Source organism: Balaenoptera ricei, chromosome 6 (genome assembly GCF_028023285.1).
Source record: "Balaenoptera ricei isolate mBalRic1 chromosome 6, mBalRic1.hap2, whole genome shotgun sequence".
NCBI classification, from domain to species: domain Eukaryota; kingdom Metazoa; phylum Chordata; class Mammalia; order Artiodactyla; family Balaenopteridae; genus Balaenoptera; species Balaenoptera ricei.
This window is the reverse complement of record NC_082644.1, coordinates 35,943,631-35,959,519: the sequence shown is the minus strand read 5'-3', so window position 1 is coordinate 35,959,519 and position 15,889 is coordinate 35,943,631. Positions and strand designations below refer to the sequence as shown.

Genomic DNA, 15,889 nt, shown 5'->3' with positions numbered 1-15,889 from the left:
AAAAGTAATATCAGATGTAGTTTCAGCTGCTATAAAACACAGTGATTCTACATTTTGGTTCCAGGCTTTAAAAATACTATAGTATATGTGGTTTTGAATAAGATTCTACATTGTAGTCAGATTCTTAGACTAGTTTTTTTCTATTTAAGTGTTGACAGGAAAAAATATAGTTTTAGTCTGACCTTACAGGCACACACCATTTACCCTACTTTTAACTTGATTTGAACCTTAAGGGTATCCTTGCAAAGCAACAAAAATGTGCAAAACTAAGGTCAATTAATAACTAGTTTCTAAAATCTACTGAATTTTTGACTGAACAATATCAAATCCCTATAATTTGTAATGAGCAATAATAAAATTAAAAATTTTCCAGTTTCAACTAGGATTTCCCCAAAGATGATGAACAGGTTCTTTTAAGAAATTCTGATTCATCTATATGTCCCTTTAACTGCTTCATTAACAATTATTCTATTGTTAGATATAAGGTTAGATATAATAACCACATTCAGACCACATTTTAGTAAAAAGCTGTCCAATTCAATACTGAAATTATTATTCAAATTTAACTGTCTTCTAGGAACAAAACCTTGTTTTCTGAGGCCCAGAATAGGTTCTATCCCTTAGTACTTAACCTTTCTTCAAATAAGAGTAACTAACAGTATAGCCCTGTTTGTTACCAACACAAAATATCTCTGTATACTTAAAACTCAGCTCCTTCTGAAAGTCTTTCCATTTTTATCTATCATCCATTCACAATGTATGTGTCACTGATACCATAGTTTCTTACTGTCATGTTGGTTTATCTTTGCTGGCATATTTTTCTTGCACCTTCTACACAGGCAGGTACCTTTTCCCACAATGCATCATGAACTCATGGGAAATGGGGACTTATCATTATCTCTTTGTAAGGCTTTGCACACAAAAGCCACTTGATATTAGTGTCCAACTGATTCTACAGTCTCCCAAACACGAGGAATCAAAAAGAAATTACGTTCTTTAATGTCTTCTTTAACATTATATGAAACAATTAGCAGGTGGTATATTTACCCCCACCTTCCTATCTCACCCTCCTGTCCCCACCCAGTGAAAAACTAGATCATTAGATGCAAGCAGAATGAAAATCTGATTAGCATAGGGCTGATTAAGAAAAAGGAAAAAGTCTGAGGAATCAGAAATAGGGAAAATGTAAGAAAAAATGAGCAAAGTAAAATGACTAAAGGGAAATTTAAGCCAAAAAAATTAAAAAGGAATAAGATAGATAATAATAAGGCAATAATGTCAGATGATGACCAAGAAAAAGAAGCCTGTAGGAAATAAATTTAATCTCTTGCTTAAACTGATCACTAAACCACAGCTCACAGGACAACTAACAACTTTCAAATCCCAGTCCACCGACATGTGGTTATCCCACCGTGGTACTTGTTATGCCAAATATTACTGCTGACTTGGGGTGCTCTTGAGTCAACTGAGAGGACCACCATCATTTCCATTCCCTGCCAAGAGACACATCAGTGACTGGGGGCTGGAACAAGAGCCAGTGGCAAATATACCACAGCAACAGGCTAAGGACTGCACAAAAGAAGTCTGGTATTGAGGTTAAAATTAAATGAAATGAAAGAGAAATAAAGACAAGGGAGGATGAGAAGAACAAACACAGCACCAGTGTGGGTTCTTTCTACACGCAGGGAAAAGCAAACATCTGGAATTATTTGGTGCTGAGTACCACCAAATTTAAGACTTTGTTCCTCTCTTGCAATTATTTCTTAGTAATCATACAAAGAAAAAATAGACCTAAAGGCTAAAATGAAGGAGAGTGGTTAAAGTGGGTATAACAATAACCATTAAACACACACACACACACACACACACACACACACACATTTTTAAAGTAACAGAGCAGTGAACTGCACAAAGAATATTCCTGACTGACTTGGAGAGATGTTCATCCTAAATTCTGAAGTTCAACGAGGAAGCTGCAGACAAATACATATAATAACATGGTAACATTTTTGTAAAAATATGCCTGTACAAACACAGGAAACATCTTTAAATGATTCCAAAATAAGTGCTGGTATTATGAGTGGTTTTTACTTCTTTTTCACTTTTCCTGCATTTTTTAATGTAATTATTGATAAAATAACAACAATCCCCTAAAATAAAAGAAAAAATATCCCCTTGCAGGTCATTCAGTCTTTACCTTGAACTAAATGTGTATTCAGTCTACAAAAACCCCTTTTACATAGAGCACAGCTTTGAGAGACCTGGTTCCACCCAGTGGAGAGGAGGGGCCCCAGGCCAAGTCCAGCTGCATTATGGTGGAAAAAACACAAGCTGTGAAGACCAATGAAAAGACTTGAATCCAGCATCTCTATTCACTAGTTCAGTGACCCAGGGCAAATTACATGAAACTTCTGAGTGCTACCTTCACTTGGCTTCAGGAGTGGAATAATATATACCTCACAGGGTTGTTTTGAGGATCATCAAGACCAGCTCCCACATATGACGACAGACTGGTGGGCTAGGTACCAGGGAGATTTTGACCCTTCTGAACAATGTTATAGTGTTTATCATCTCATGAAACAATCTGTTCTGAATCGTGCCACGTTGTTTGCCACTTTTACTGACCTCCCCTCAGTCTATGATTCCTCAGACTAATTAGTGTTCAGCAGAGCAACCTGGTTACTGATGCTTGCTTCTACAGCATCTGTATCTACTGCCTCCAGCAGAGAGCAAACATCCAGCGGAGAAAAACAGGGAAGCAGGCATCAGATAACAAAGGCATGTTTATCCAAGTTCTTTGTCCTACGAATACATAAGCAAGCCCAGAAGGAGTAGAAAACAGTTCTCCTAGGGGCACATACTGCAGAAGCATGACCAAATGAATAGCTTGATAATTGCAGATATTGTTACAGACTCAGCTTGACATATTATACTTTAACAGAGTTTGCACTGTAATTGTGTCCATTTCTTAGTGTTATTATTTTAAAAACTTTAAGGATGCCCACCAAAAACTTTAGTATTCATAAGTATGCCTTGAACCTGCAGAAGTTTGAAACCATTGAGACAGAAAATAAATAGTGAGAGGTTTGAGGCAACGATCTAGAAAAGTGCTGCTAAGAAAGACTTTCCTCAATGACGGAAAATTTTTCTCTATATTTATGTCATCCAATACCACAGCCACTAGCCACATGGGGCTACTGAACACATGAAATGTGGCTAGTGCAAGTGAGGAACTTAATTTTTAATTTTATTTAATTTTAACTAATTTAAATTAATTTGTTTCATGAAATATGGCTATTGACTATGGTATTGGATGGCACAAATCTAGAACACTGGTTTAATAACTTGTGCTAACTCAAAAAAGGTGGTATGTGGATGAGTTAGTGAAGCTTAAAAGCTAACAGACAAGAAGAGAAACAAACAAAACACACACAAAAACAACAACAACAAAAAACCCAGCACCATGTTAATATTTCTCTTGCTTCACACAGGATTCACCTTGATAAAGCTGAGGTCCTACTCTGACCTCAACCTGTCATAGTCAGCTCAGGCTGCCATAACAAAAAAACATAAACTGGGTGGCTTAAACAACACAAATTTATCTTCTAACAGTTTTGGAAACTAAAAAGCCAAAGATCAAGGTTCTGGACAAACTGGTTCCTGGTGAGATCCTCTTCCTAGCTTGTAGATGGCCGCCGTCTCTCTGTGTGCTCACATGACCTCTTCTTTGGTGGGTGCAGGGAAAGAGATCTCTTTTCCTCTTTTTATAAGGCCACCAAACCTATTAGATTAGGACTCCACCCTTACTTCATTAAACCTTAATTATCTCTCTAAAGGTCCTTTCTCCAAATACAGTCACACTGGGGGATAGGGCTTCAATGTATGAATCTGGGGGTGGCAAAATTCACTCTTTGCACAAACTTCCACTCTCCCATAACTAGCTTTTTTATCATGAGTTCCAATATTCCGTAAGCCATATTTCTTGCCCTTAATTCATAATCTTCTAGAGGCTTAGTTTTCTGCCTTTTCTTACTACACCACCAGTTTACACCTGAGTAAGGCTTTAACCCTGCCATCAGACAACTCTGAAATTCACTGAGATTAAAACTTATCTTTGAGGTTTCCCTGTTGGCGCAGTGGTTGAGAATCTGCCTGCCAATGCAGGGGACATGGGTTCGAGTCCTGGTCTGGGAAGATCCCACATGCCACGGAGCAACTAGGCCCGTGAGCCACAACTACTGAGCCTGCGTGTCTGAAGCCTGTGCTCCGCAACAAGAGAGGCCGTGATAGTGAGAGGCCGACGCACCGTGATGAAGAGTGGCCCCCACTTGCCACAACTAGAGAAAGCCCTCGCACAGAAACGAAGACCTAACACAGCCAAAAATAAATATAAAAATAAATAAATTAATTTAAAAAAAAAAGATAGGCCTAGAGCTACAGAAATTAAAAAAAACAACAACAACTTATCTTTGGCCCTCAAAAATGACTTCTTACCTCTTAAACTGATTATGCAGAAAAGAGTTATTTAACATAGCAGGCTGGATACTGTTTTCCTTAGAAAAAACTGTTTGTAAGGTTGGCCCCTGGATAGGGTCTAGGAACTTGGATACTGGAAGAGTTCCCACCTCCCTAACTACTAAGAGGGACTCTCCCTGCCCAAACTGTTTGTACAAACAATGTGATTGATGATGAACATCTGCTTTCCTTCTGAGGGTCTGGAATTTTGGTACTTGCTAGACATACGATAACTATGTGACCAGCCCCCAAAATAAACCTTAGGCATTGAATCTCTAATGAGCTTCCTTGATGGATGACATTTCACATGTGTTGTCACAACTCTGCTAGAGGAATTATGTGAGTCTTCTGTGACTCCACAAGGAAAAGACTCTTAGAAGCTTGTGTCTGGTTTCCTCCAGACTTCGTCCCATGCACCTTTTCCCTTTGTTGATTTTGCTTTGTGTTCTTTCCCTGTAGTGAATTATAACCATGAGGATGCTGAATTCTGTGAGTTTTCCTAGTAAATCATCAAACCTGGGGGTTATCATGAGCACCCCCAACATATCAAACCACAAACATTTTTATATAAAAAAAAAACTTGCCCCCCTATCTCTTAGAGAACATTCACCCCAGTTATAGAAGCATTAATCCTGGAGGTCAAACTCCAAATACAGGAGGGCCAAAGAAAATGAAGGGAAGGATATAATCAATAAAACTTTTTTTTAGAACTAAAAGACAAGCATTTCCAGATTGGAAGGGCTGACCAAGTACCCAACGCAACGGATGAAAAGATGTACCACAGTATGTCATCATGGAATCATAAAAACACTGGAAGGCAGAAGGAAATGGAACAATGCTTCCACAATTCTGGAAGAAAATTATTTCTAACCTGGAATTCTATATCCAGACAAACTATCAATCAAGTATGACTAGTACAATGACACATCAACAGTCAGTGACCAAAAATAATTTACCTCCCACACACCATTTTAAGAAGAAACTAGAGGATGTGCTCCACCAAAAGCAGGAAAAGAAGATATAGTAAAGAGAAGATATAATATCAGCCAAAGGATAGAAGAATGGATGATAATGAAGGAAAGTCCTAGGATGGTTGCAAAGAAGTTTTTAAACAAGAAAGGAAGGGCCTATTTATATCTGCCCAGATTACCATCTCAAGATACAGAAGTTTATGTAAATACCAAAAGAGATTAAAAAAAACCTCCACAAGCTCTTAAGTTAAAAGAAGGGGGAGGGAGGCAAAAGCAACAGCAGTAGTCATAGTGGTATACCAATCTTTTATGTTGATAGAAATATCCAAAGCTCTTTTGAATGAGAGATTACCAAATCAGCTATGCGCTTTCAAAATTACCAACTTTAGGTTACAACATGGTACTTGACAATGGTTGGCAATTCTCCTGACCAAAAAAATATGTTCAACAGAAGTTAAAGAACAAATGTAAATGAGAGATTCCACTGGCCTCTTTTGATTAAGGTTGCCTCTTTTTATTCAGGGACTAGGGATAGCTTATCAACAGACACATAACCACTCTATTACCCAATTTAAAGGCTCCCTCAAAATTCTAGTTAAGAAATTCAGTAAAGGCAAATGAATTTTAAAATCTAGTCAACAATAAACAAGCGAACAAAACCAAAACAACCACCTGCCTCCTTCCCTCCCCCTCCCGCCCCCTGCCAGAACTATTTGGCCCATTCATTCAAAAAGCCTCCAGTGGACCCTTATAGACCCTTAAATTTGACCTTTATATACTCAAAATTCATACACGATTTCATAGGAAATCAGAGCACAGAATGTAACTCTAGAAAATATATTGCTGAATTGATACCTAACCAGTCATATCACTAAGTGGAAAATGAGGAGAAAAACAAATTAGAGTGGTGCAGATTTTGAATGCTTGTCCCACCCTGGTCTAGCTGAAAGACAAAACCACAAGAAACATGCTCAGAATCATTTAAATAAAATTCTTTCCTTAAATACAGCATTCTAAAATGTCAAACTACAAAAGACCCCGAATAGCCAAAGCAATCTTGAGAAAGAAAAACGGAGTTGGAGGAATCAGGCTCCTGGACTTCAGACTATACTACAAAGCTACAGTAATCAAGACAGTATGGTACTGGCACAAAAACAGAAATATAGATCAATAGAACAGGATAGAAAGCCCAGAGATAAACCCTCGCACATATGGTCACCTTATCTTTGATAAAGGAGGCAAGAATATACAATGGAGAAAAGACAGCCTCTTCAATAAGTGGTGCTGGGAAAACTGGACAGCTACACGTAAAAGAATGAAATCAGAACACTCCCTAACACCATACACAAAAATAAACTCAAAAAGGATTAAAGACCTAAATGTAAGGCCAGACACTATCAAACTCTTAGAGGAAAACAGGCAGAACACTCTATGACATAAATCACAGCAAGATCCTTTTTGACCCATCTCTTAGAGAAATGGAAATAAAAACAAAAATAAACAAATGGGACCTAATGAAACTTAAAAGCTTTTGCACAGCAAAGGAAACCATAAACAAGACCAAAAGACAACCCTCAGAATGGGAGAAAATATTTGCAAATGAAGCAACTGACAAAGGATTAATGTCCAAAATTTACAAGCCACTCATGCAGCTCAATACCAAAAAAACAAACAACCCAATCCAAAAATGGGCAGAAGACCTAAATAGACATTTCTCCAAAGAAGATATACAGATTGCCAACAAACACATGAAAGGATGCTCAACACCACTAATCATTAGAGAAATGTAAATAAAAACTACAATGAGGGGCTTCCCTGGTGGCGCAGTGGTTGAGAGTCTGCCTGCTAATGCAGGGGACACGGGTTCGAGCCCTGGTCTGGGAGGATCCCACATGCCGCGGAGCAGCTGGGCCCGTGAGCCACAACTGCTGAGCCTGCGCATCTGGAGCCTGTGCCCCGCAACGGGAGGGGCCGCGATGGTGAAAGGCCCGCGCAACGCGATGAAGAGCGGTCCCCGCACCGCGATGAAGAGTGGCCCCCACTTGCCGTAACTGGAGAAAGCCCTCGCACGAACCGAAGACCCAACACAGCCAAAAATAAAATAAATAAATAAATAAAATAAATAAATAAAGTAGCTATAAAATTTAAAAAAAAAAAAAAAAAAAACTACAATGAGGTATCACCTCACACCGGTCAAAATGGCCATCATCAAAAAATCTACAAACAATAAATGCTGGAGATGGTGTGGAGAAAAGGGAACCCTCCTGCACTGTTGGTGGGAATGTAAATTGATACAGCCACTATGGAGAACAGTATGGAGGTTCCTTAAAAAACTAAAAATAGAACTACCATATGACCCAGCAATCCCACTACTGGGCATATACCCTGAGAAAACCATAATTCAAAAAGAGTCATGTACCACAGTGTTCACTGCAGGACTATTTACAATAGCCAGGACATGGAAGTAACCTAAGTGTCCATCAACAGATGAATGGATAAAGAAGAGGTGGCACATATATACAATGGAATATTACTCAGCCATAAAAAGAAATGAAATAGAGTTATTTGTAGTGAGGTGGATGGACCTAGAGTCTGTCATACAGAGTGAAGTAAGTCAGAAAGAGAAAAACAAATACCATATGCTAACAAATATATATGGAATCTAAAAAAAAAAAAAGAAAATGGTTCTGAAGAACCTAGGGGCAGGACAGGAATAAAGACACAGATGTAGAGAATGGACTTGAGGATGCGGGGAGGCGGAAGGGTAAGCTGGGATGAAGTGAGAGAGTGGCATGGACATATATACACTACCAAATGTAAAATAGATAGCTAGTAGGAAGCAGCTGCATAGCACAGGGAGATCAGCTCGGTGCTTTGTGACCACCTAGAGGAGTGGGATAGGGAGGGTGGGAGGGAGATGCAAGAGGGAGGGGATATGGGGATATATGTATATGTATAGCTGATTCACTTTGTTATACAGCAGAAACTAACACACCATTGTAAAGCAATTATACTCCAATAAAGATGTTAAAAAATAATAAAATAAAATGTCAAACTAATACCATCCTAAAATATCAACTATTTGTAGTGTCTTTTTACATTTTAATTGACCAATGCAATTGGATTCCATTAATAGCTAATTTTTGCCAAATTTAATTCTAACAAACTCATTTAAGTTAAAAGACCATAATGAAAGAATAAAAATACTTATACCATATTTTTGCATTCCTACAATTCAAAAGAAACAGGATCAAATTTTTTCAGGCTGTGAATAAACATGCCATACTTTAGGCTAAAAGCATATTTTATCCCAAAATTAGAAGTGAAAATGAAGCTCAAAAGAAATGACCTCCCAGTCTTGAATTCAGTGGCATTAATATTAATGACAATCCCACTCATTTCAAAGGCATGTCCCAGAGTGTTTATATTATGAAAAATGGGTCTGGAATGTCATCTTCAGTAAATTTTAAACTGTTTAATCTGAGGTTTTGCTAGATTTGTAACAGCTGCACTTGTGTTTACAACTATAATTTACAGCATGGCACTCTTTTACACAATTTTTTTTGGATATGATTGGTACAAACATGTTGTACTGATCAATGGAAACGAGTTTGGTATCTCTCTATAGCTACAAGTTTAGTCAGAATATAGTTTTGTTTTGGATTAACACTGTAAAACAAATGCATCATGGACCTTCAGAAGTCTTATGGTATTGGTTAAAGAAGGAAAAGACAAAAACTTCCATTCATATACAAACATTTGGAAAATGACTCAATTTGTGTTTGTTGAATTCAAATTTTGTTTGGGAAAAAGATATGCATATCAAATACACTGTGGGTCTAATTTGTTTGCTGGCATTCATTGAGGGTCTCAGGGCACATTACCAAGCAGAAACTGGTTGGGCAGTATTCAAAAATTACATTTCTTCTAGTGCCTCTATTTACACAGTAGAAAGACGCAACAAAAAAGCCTGCCAAAGACTTGCTTAAGAATGCTTCAGGGGCTTCCCTGGTGGCACAGTGGTTAAGAATCCGCCTGCCAATGCATGGGACATGGGTTCGATCCCTCATCCAGGAAGATCCCACATGCCGTGGAGCAACTAAGCCTGGGTGCCAAAACTACTGAGCCTGTGCTCTAGAGCCCACGAGCCACAACTACTGAGCCCACGTGCCACAACTACTGAAGCCCGTCAACCTAGAGCCCGTGCTCCACAACAAGCCACCACAATGAGAAGCCTGCACACCTCAACAAAGAGCAGCCCCTGCTCGCCGCAACTAGAGAAAACCTGCACACACAGCCAAAAATAATAAATAAATAAAATAAATAAATTTATTAAAAAAAAAAAAAGAATGCTTCAATAGGAAGCATCAGCAACCTTTGATGTGGAGTTGCTGGTGCAATGAAAAGAGCACCGACAAGAGTTAGTTTCTCAGGGTAACACTCAACAGCTTTGCCACTAACCTCATCTTCCTCCTCTGCAAACATTTCAAAGAGAAGTTATTACTGAACATGAATGTTTTCTGCTAAAATCAGTTGAGTCTGGGTAACCAGAAATGCTCGGCTCTTTTAGTAACTGAAAAGGTTATCATGCCATAAGAATTAAGACACATGTAAAAGTTGCACAATAGAAGTAACCCCAGCAGTTCTCTAGCAGCTATCTTCTTTTTGGGCAATCTCTCGGGAACCCTTAATCCTGGTCTAAATTAATTTTTTTGAAAAAGCTCCACTCTATTTTCCTTTTTGTTTTAATACCTGTCTTACCTTGGTACATATGGTTACTGTAAGAATCACATACAATCTATATGAAAATAATTTGGAAAGTATGAAACATATTTAGTAGGGCTTATGACCAAGGCAATGTTAGAAATGAACCAAGACCCAAAAGTAGTGAAAAAAAAAAGCTTATAAAATCAATGAACTTTTTTTAAAAAATCAATAGAACAAAAGCTCTGATTTCTAAAGGGTATATGGTATATTATTGTTCAAGATAATAATAATAAGCTTTTTTCTACAAGTATGAAACTTTGAACTCACCAGAGAACATAGACTATTGTAGTAATTTCCCCAATAAGTATGATAAATTTGTTTTGAACTACCCGTTGTTTTTTCTAAGTGTCAGTTTGGCATTTCAAAATGATTCAAAAGTTAGTAAATCACTCACTTTAGACAAAGGTCATAAATTCAAATGTCCACAACAGGTAAGTAAAATGAGTAAAGCAATCAGATGGGCTTGAAGCAACCAGAAGACAAAGCACTATCCAAAGAAGACGGCCAGAACTTAGCTCCTGCCAGCTGCTGCCAAAAAAAGAAGTCAGATTTAGTGTTGCCAGATTGCTTTTCATCTAAAAGATAAGCTGAAAATATGGATTTTTAAAGGTAAAATAACTCAGTGTTTAAATGTAGGTAAATGACTCAAAAAAGCTTAAAACATCATGCAAGCCACACATATCTGCAAAGCAGATCTGGTCTCAGCTTTATCATCTCTACCATGTTTGTTCTATATAGATCTATTTAAAATACCATTACAAGATTGAGAAGAACTTTGGTGACATTTTTTTTAATGCTTCAATTATACTATGAGTCATGTTAATGTACTCAACAGAGTTTGCTTTTTCCTATAAAAATTATTACCTGAACTTCATCAAGCAAGAGAATTCATCTGGCCAATCGCAAATGGAAAACAGTAAACGATTCTTCTTTTACCAAATACCCAAGTATGCCACGACACCCTCTCCCCCCAATCCATCCTGGAAGGTAACCTCAGCTAGAACAGGAATCAAGTCTACTTTGCCCACTATTATATATGCAGCACCTAGCACAGTGCCTAACTCATAATAGCTGTATGTGACAGTTTAACAGTGCTCCCCACATCTGGGGCAAATGAGTATTTCCCAGCTCCCTGGTAGTTAGGCTGGCCATATGACTAAGTTCTGGCCAAAGGAATGAGAGCATAAATGATGTACACTACTTCCAGGCCTGGCCTCTAAAACATCCTGTGCAGTGGTCTAGCTTCTCCCCCAATACACAAGGCTGGAAGTAAAGGACTGAGTCAGTGCAGCTAGAAAATGGAAGGAGCCCAGAGAAATTGGAGACTCTGCAGAAAATCTGTACTGTGGAAATATGCACAAAAGAGACATTTGACATACAGGGGCCTGTGACACCAGAAAAAATTAGCACTTGTATTATGTTAAGCCACTGAGATTTAGGATTTTGTTACCACAACTAGCATTTACTTTGACTAATACTGTGTTCAATATTTGTTAAATGAACACCTAAATAAATAAATAAATGCCTTAGGCAAGTAAGAATCTAGGCATCAAAAGTGCAAAGATTCCTTTCCCTCTGAGTTGGCTGACAAATGTTAAAGTAATGATCTTCAACCCCATTACAGACATTATGGCTTGAATTTCAAAACAGGAGATTGTGGAAAACAACCACAAAATTAGCACAAAGGTAGTCAAAACAGTTAAATGAGAATAGAATCTCCAAGAACTTATGTGTACCTCAACAGAGGCAGAAAAAGCATGTAACAAAAATTAATATCCATTCGTGTTTTTAAACATCTCATCAAACTAGGAATACAGAAAAACTTCCTCAGCCTGACAAAGGACATCTACAAAAAACCTACTACATGTAACATTATACTTAATGATGAAAGAAAGAATACTTGGAAAACTCAATATTGTTAAGCTAACAATTCTCCTAATGTGATCTACAGATTCAATGCAATCCCAATCAAAATCTCAGGAGGGTTTTTTGGAGATATGAACAAGCTAATTCTAAAATGTATATGTAAATAACCTAGAATAGCCAAACAACTTTGAAAAGAACAACATTGGAGGACTTATACTACTTAATTTCAAGACTTATCAAAAGGCTATAGTAATCAAGGCATACAGACACGTATATAGACAATGGAACAGAAAAAAGAGTTCAGAGATAGAGCCACACATATACTGTGTGATTTTTGACAAGCTCCAAAGCAATTCAATAGGGAAAGAATAATCTTTAAAGTATGGAACAACCAGAAAGGTACATAAAAAAATGAACCTGGACCCTTTCCTCATACAATACATAAAAACTGAACTCAAAATGGATCATACAACCTAAAATGTAAGAGCTAAGCTGGACTGCATCAAAATTAAAACTTCTTGTTCTTCAAAAGATACCATTACAAAAATTAAAAGGAAAGCCATAAACTGGGAAGAAAACATTTGCAAATCAGGTATCTGACAAAGGCCTTGTACTAGAGAAGTGCAATTTAAAATGACTGTGAGATATCACTACAAACCCATTAAAAGGGCTAAAATTAAAAAGACAATCAAAAAAAATATCAAAAATCAAAAAAAAAAAAAAAAAGACTGACCATACCAAGTATTGGTGAAGATGTGGAGCAACTGGAAACCCTCATATATTGCAAGTGGGAATATAAAATGGTATAACCCCTTTTGAAAATAACTTAGCAATATTTTTATTGAAGTATAGCTGGTTTACAATATTGTGTTAGTTTCAGGTGTACAGCAGCAACTTCTTAAAAAGTTAAGCTTTCACCTACCCTACAATCTAGCCCTTCCAGTCTAGATTTTTACCCATGAGAAATAAAAGCTATGTTCATAGAAAGACTTGTACATAAATATTCATAACAATTTTATTTGTATAGACAAAAAATGGAAACTACCCAATGTCCATGAAAAGGAGAAAAATAAACTGTGCTATATCCAAACAATGAAATACAACTCAGCAATAAAAATGAACTAGTAATACATGCTATATAACACAATTATCAAAACAATTATACTAAGTGAAAAAAGACCAAAAAAAAGAAAAAAAGAGTATATATCATCTGATTCAATTTGTATAAAATTTTAGAAAATGCAAATTAGTTTACAGTGACAGAAAGTAGATTAGTGATTGCCTGGGAATGGGGGAAGAGGCAGAGTGGAACAGGGGAGAGGATGACAAAGAAGCACTAGGAAACTTGAGGGTATGATATACATTTTCATTATCTTAATTGTGGTGATGGTTTCAAGGATGTATTCATATTTAAAGAGTACAATTTGATTTGTTTTGACATATCTGTAGCTCACTGTCTACCAATAAAACCTCAGTTAATCTGTTTTAAAAAATAATTAAGATATAGTCAGATACTCATAGCTACTGTGGCCACAAAACAACATAACCAAAGATTGTTCTAATCAAGTATAACAGTATTTTCAAACACTTGTCTTATTTTAACTATTTTATCTCAAAAACAGATAATTCTTTTAAAACTCACATTATTTTAAAGGTAAAGAAATTAGACAAATTATTTTAAAACTTAAAGAACTTAGTGCAGTATTAGCCATATATTAAATGTGTACTGTACACACTTGTAGAACTAAATGGAAATACAGATCTTTCATATAATGAAATAAATTTCTAGCTTTTAATATAGTTCCAAAGGAATGTCACTACCAAATTCAAGACATTGTTCATTGCACTTATCTTAATTTATAATCACTCAATTTAAAAATAAAGTCATTCTTATTACAGTACTTCATATAAAAGTATTTTTAGGTGTGTGACTTCTAAAACTGGCTGAACAGTTTCAAAAAAATATCAATTCATCAAAATACTTATCAGCAAGCAAAACTTTCACTAGCTTTGCCAACATTTTTAGTATAATGACTAAGAAGTCTAATGGTGCTGATCAGAATCAGAAACAGGATATTTTTCTGTGTGCCAAATACTGCAGAAAATACCACTTGATAAATAAAATATCACACTGTTATACCACTAACACAAGGTTACTTACTCTCAAGGCCTATGATTACAGATACATAGCTAACAGCTTCAAATAAAAGCAAAAATGAGTCTCACTAGAAATTGGAAATGTCCAAATACACATTCTATATAGCCTTTTGTTATAGATGCTGATTTGCAGGGATAGGCTAAAGGAATCATCACAATCCATGTTTTACAAGGTCATGTTTGAGTACCCCAAGTTCAGAAAGCTAGGGTTAAGTACAAATGATTTCTTCAAACAAGCATAAGTCTTACAAATCAGTTTGAATGTATAATCTGCATACACTGTGTATATCACATACACAAGTAATTATAAACTATATCACTTAGAATGCTTTTGGTTTCTAGTAACTGAAACCTAACTTTATTCATCAAAATAAGATAAATTATGCTATGGTAATTTTTTGCTCATGCTGCATGTTCAATGCCTGTGTGGGAGGTGAAGGGCATGAGAGTGGTCTGCTTACTCACTTGTGGATCCAAGATGACAGATGCTCTGACATCTTAGCGCCTGGCATCTATAATCACCACTGCAGGGAAGAGAGACAGCTAGGTCATTCATCTACTACTAAATGTTTCTACCTAGAAGTAACCTGCTTAAAACCTATTGGCTAAAGAATCACACGGCTGTGCTTAGCTGCAAGTGAAGCTAAGAATTAATATTGTTGAAATGTCCATTCTACCCAAAACAATATACAGATTCAATGTAATCCCAATCAAAATTCCAATGGCATATCCACAGAACTAGAACAAATAATTCTAAAATTTGTATGTAACCATAAAATATCCTAACTAGCCAAAACAATCTTGAGAAAGAAGAACAAAGCTGGCGGTATTAAAATCCCTGATTTCCGGGCTTCCCTGGTGGCGCAGTGGTTGAGAATCTGCCTGCCAATGCAGGGGACGCGGGTTCGAGCCCTGGTCTGGGAAGATCCCACATGCTGCGGAGCAACTCGGCCCGTGAGCCACAATTACTGAGCCTGCGCGTCTGGAGCCTGTGCTCGGCAACGAGAGGCCGCGATAGTGAGAGGCCCGCGCACTGCGATGAAGAGTGGCCCCCGCTTGCCACAACTAGAGAAAGCCCTCGCACAGAAACGAAGACCCAACACAGCCATACATACATACATACATACATAAAAAAAGAATGTAAACAGACAAGAATAGCATTAAAAAAAAAAAATCCCTGATTTCCGACTATACTACAATGCCAATAAAATCAAAACAGTATGATACTGGTACAGAAACAGACATATAGAGCAATGGAACTGAAAGTCCAGAAATAAACCCACACATACATGAACAATTAATTTATGAGAGGAGCAAACAACATACAATGGATAAAGGATAGTCTCTGCAATAAATAGGAAAACTGGAGAGTCACATGTAGAAGAATGAAACTAGACCACCATGTTACACCATATACAAAATTAACTCAATGTGGATTAAAGACTTGAATGTAAGGGAGTGGCCAAGATGGCAGAGTAGGAAGACCCTGAGCTCACCTCCTCCCATAGACACACCAAAATTACAACTATTTACAGAGCAACTACTGATGAGAAAAAAACAGAAAATTAGCAGAAAAGATCTTCTACAACTAAAGATATAACGGAACTGCAAAG

General features: G+C 37.0%; 1 protein-coding gene across 5 annotated transcripts in view; it reads right to left on the bottom strand.

The window, feature by feature from the left end:
* The window catches only part of FANCC (FA complementation group C), a 274,629-nt gene that overhangs the window by 233,118 nt on the left and 25,622 nt on the right, over window positions 1–15,889 (bottom strand). The window contains exon 1 of one of the 5 annotated variants that reach the window (XM_059924466.1): window positions 14,742–14,772. The exons of the other annotated variants lie outside the window; for them this stretch is intronic. The gene's annotated coding sequence lies outside the window, so the exon portion shown is untranslated. Of the gene's footprint in view, window positions 1–14,741; window positions 14,773–15,889 lie in introns of those variants that run through there. 5 annotated transcript variants of the gene reach the window in all.